General features: G+C 40.9%; 1 long non-coding RNA gene across 1 annotated transcript; it reads left to right on the forward strand.

The window, feature by feature from the left end:
- Nucleotides 1-1263: 1263 nt before the first annotated feature.
- Nucleotides 1264-4000, forward strand: LOC139405715 (uncharacterized). The gene is made up of 4 exons (XR_011633900.1): nt 1264-1919; nt 3128-3144; nt 3400-3666; nt 3901-4000. It is a non-coding gene; the product is annotated as an uncharacterized lncRNA (long non-coding RNA).
- The last annotated feature ends 283 nt before the right edge of the window (nt 4001-4283 follow it).

The following is a 4283-nucleotide window of genomic DNA, read 5'->3' on the forward strand; positions in this document are numbered from 1 at the left end:
AAAAATATTTTTTTTATTGCCGTTTTAATTTTTAGAATGTGGAAGAACAGTATATCTCCAGTGATGATTTCAGTTTGTGGAAGAACAGTGTGACATTTTGCATGACTCTTGTAAGATGTCCTGTTTTAACACCTGATATGATGTTTTAAGTACTTTCAAGTACAGACGCCCTTCATGTAAATAACTTAAATGCAATATGCAGTTCATTCATTTGTATGGAGGTTCATTTAAAGGTGGTCTATCAACTTTAGCAATGATGACTTTTCTTAAAAGTTGAGTCATGAAATCTTAGTCTCATTTAAAATGAAGCCCTCAATGTGAACATACCATAGAACTACAAAACACTCCCAATCTATACAGAGAATGAGTTTGTATTGCACCATTGTGTAACACAGCACTTTTAGAGTTAACGTTAATGTACGTATCATTACTGTCAAAGTTAAACTATGCAAGTGTTCAATATAGCTATTGTAATAATAGGCGTTTTGTCTTATTTCTAACCTGTTCTAAGCCGGAGAGAATCAACGCTTGTTGTTTCTCGTATGGGGCAGTGTAGAAACTGTTGAACAGATGCCGCTTGCGCTCATCAGTCACTTTCCACACTCCTTTCTGCACGTCGTGGAACACGCTCTTCCCTGCAGGATACAGTGTAACTAGCTACTGTAGCCATGTCGAATCATCCGGTGGACGGAGAAAAAGTAGCTAGCTATGTTTCTTCTATAATCTAGCAATAACATTTGTAACGATAATGAATGAGTTAGTAGCCAACGAACTTTAGCTAATATGTTTTCTCTATAGTTACAAATTAGACAACCCACAACATACATGTTAGTTACTGTACTCTATAGCTAGCTAGCTTGATTGTTTGATATACGGTTCTTCCACATACCTTTTTTGGACAGCTTTTCCCAGTTTTTTTCTTGACCCTTACGATTTGTATAGGGTTTTCCCGCATCCCGTAAGATCTTCCTTTGCCTGTCTTTCCATTCTTTTAGTTTTGTTTTACGTTTCTTTCCCACATTTCTGCGATTTTCATCAGCAACAGAAAGGTTGTGCGCTTGTCCGTCCATTCTGAGTGGTGCACATAAACGGTTATTCCACGAGAGCCTATCTTTAAATTTAAAATTATTGTTAATTAGCGCGTGGAAAGCTTGTGAAACCGGTTCACTATAGAAAAAGGGTGTCCAATAATGATTGTTCATGTATATCTCATTTTTTTTGTAAATGTCACATATATGGTTCTTCGTCTGTAGGATTCAATTGAGCGAGAGAGAGGCGCAGGTTCAGTCAAATCTACGATGACACAAAGCGCATCTCAAGTTCACCCAGCGCACGCAGAGGCTCAGCACAAGGAGACCCTCGCACATACTACCAACAACTCCACAGCAATATTCTGGACAACATTTTTGCCAGAAACGAAACAGGTTTCAAGACCACGAAAAATGTGTTTCTCTCCCTCCTGGACCCCCAGCACTTTCAGACCTACCGGAAAAAATTCCCGCAAACAGCCTTCTCCAGCTTAACAGAGAGTCACGACCTATCCAAGCTAAAAACAGAACTGACTGTAATGTATGCTATGACTGATTTTGAAGGGAAAGTCCCTCTGATCTCCTTGATTTCCTTAAGCAGAAAAATCTGAATGAGGACATGGGGCTACTTTACACATTGGCATGTGTAACAGTGACTATCCCTGTGTCCACGGCTTCTGTCGAGCGGTCATTCTCGGCCTTAAAAGCGAATCAAAACGTATTCCAGAAATGCTACTGGACAGGCTCGGCTTTCAGCATTAGCCTCCATGTCGATAGAAAAGGACTTATTGGTGGAACTAAAACTCACAGATAGACTGTACAACAGAGTCATTGAAGTCTTCTTGAGGAAAGAAAGGAGGATGGATTTTGTGTTCAAATAATCAGTCTTTGGTGAGTAGGCATGCAATGCATTTTAATTTTTAATTAAATGTGTATGTATGTTTCGCATTTTATTTCGTTAATATTAAATAGCCTATATATTAACAAAATAAAATGGCAAATTTATTTGTTTTCTTTCTTTTATTTTCAGTGAATAGTTTGTGTCTTTATCATCACGGTGAAACTGCTTTGGGTGCGACAATGCGCTGTTTAGTGAACACACTGTATTTTATTTTTTGGGGACTTAAAGCTCAAAGTTTGTGGACCAGAAATGGATAGAAGAATAATATTAATATAACTCTGTTGCACTCGACTATGTTCTTGCCTATTAGTTGAACTGTACTGTATTGTACTCTTCCCCTGCAATTCTACGAATAAAAATGTAAATTTCAAGGTGATGCAACGCCTGGTTATACTGCGTTTCTATCTAAATGTATAGTGTCAAGAGCCATGGCATCATAATGATGGTAATAAGAGGTGGATTCATTCGGGTGGGACTGTGTAGGACCTCACTGAAGGCCCAGGCCCACGGCACGCCACTGCGAACCAGTGCACACATCAACAACAGTCACCCACGAAGCATCGTTACCCATCGCTCCACAAAAGCCGCGGCCCTTGCAGAGCAAGGGGAACCACTACTTCAAGGTCTCAGAACCACTACTTCAAGGTCTCGGTGACGTCACCGATTGAAACGCTATTTAGCGCGCACCACGGCTGACTAGCTAGCCGTTTCACATCCGTTATATATGCAGAACTGAGCGATTTCTTCTCCGGGCCAGCGGTTTTTGGTCTTCATTTAACGTTCGAGGTAGGCATTAGGGTTAGCAGTGTGGATAAGGTTAGGATTAAAATCCGATTTTATGACTTTGTGGCTGACGTCTCTGCAGAACTGCCTCCAAGGTAAGATTCATGACAATAAATGCCAACCTGCAGAATAATACTAGAATACTTCGAACCACATGTCCCGGTGTTGTACCGAGACTCTCCCCCCTGCCCCCCTTTCTACTCTTCACTCCGTTGTCAGTTTAACCCACTGATCTTAGTGGAAGATAGCATTTTTGTCTGCAGTTTTCGGTTTGACTATTTGTTTCAAATGTATGTAGCTGTTCTAGCTTGTATGGCACCCTGAAACTCATACTCGAAGAGATGTCATGACAAATTATTGCAGGAATTTGTATTGTTTTGAGTTCGACTAATATTCCTGGTCCATTATTTCACAGGTTGGATTCGGAAAAAGGTAGCTAGCTATGTTAACACACTCTCTATCATTCATCAGTATTAATGCCCCTCCCCCCCCTACCAGCTATAGAATGATCTTTACATTGAATAATCTAATGTGTATGTGTGATTTTAAAACCAAAGTTGACCCATGATACTGGTATCCTTTTGTCTCTATTCCACTGGATGGCCGATGTGATGAGTTTTCTGTTCTGGCCAACAGTGTAATCCTCCTCTGCCTGTTTGTGTGAATACATCTCACTGTTTCTCTCAGTTGCAATGAAGGACATGTGTTTCCTGTGTAACGACACAAAGTGCCCAGAGGTGACGAAATGTTTTGATCATAATGGTGACCTGAACCAGAATCTGCTGACGATGCCAGGTCCTTTCCAGCAATGCACATCCACCCGCTATCCTCCTTCTGGGAGGTGCACCATTTGTAGTCTGGATTATTATTACACTGTGTGCAGAAACGTCTCAGAGAGCATCCAGCCTGCCCTGGAGGCCAACAGCACAGCCATTACCAACTATGAACAAGCCAGTGAGTGTCTCTGTGATGGCCCACAATAGTACAACGTGAACTAAATGCTAGTGGGTAGAGTGAACAAATCGATGGTCCTGGGTGTCTATAAACCCTGGGGGCTATAGGAAGTTACCAGTAGCCTATATTATAGAGTATGAGAAAAAAAATCTTATCACCAAAAAAACATTTCCATATGTGATCCGTCTGTCAATTGTTGCATGTAGGCTAATCAGCCCTGTTCTGCTATTTCAGATTGCCCTGTCATCGGCATCGCACCAACTACTGTGAATGGTGAGTCATTGATTCAAACATTCTGTATTATTTTCACAAACTGGCTGTAGAGAATGTTATGGTAATTTTACACAGCACTATTTATGCAGAATCCCTTGCTGAGTTGAACACTAAGGCTGGGATTCAGTCTGATTGAGCTTTGCCCACAATGCACGTTTTTAAAGGCAATGTTTCTGCCTTAGTGGAGATCACATTCACGGTGGCTCAATTGAAAATTACCTTAAAATGGAGCATTATCCAAATTGACACTCAGATTGATTCCCATCCTAGCTTTGTTAGTGAGACTTAATTGTCCTGTGTACAGTTGAGTGAATCCCTAACAAAGACATCTGCAGTCTGGCTGT

Source organism: Oncorhynchus clarkii, chromosome 3 (genome assembly GCF_045791955.1).
Source record: "Oncorhynchus clarkii lewisi isolate Uvic-CL-2024 chromosome 3, UVic_Ocla_1.0, whole genome shotgun sequence".
Lineage (NCBI taxonomy): Eukaryota > Metazoa > Chordata > Actinopteri > Salmoniformes > Salmonidae > Oncorhynchus > Oncorhynchus clarkii.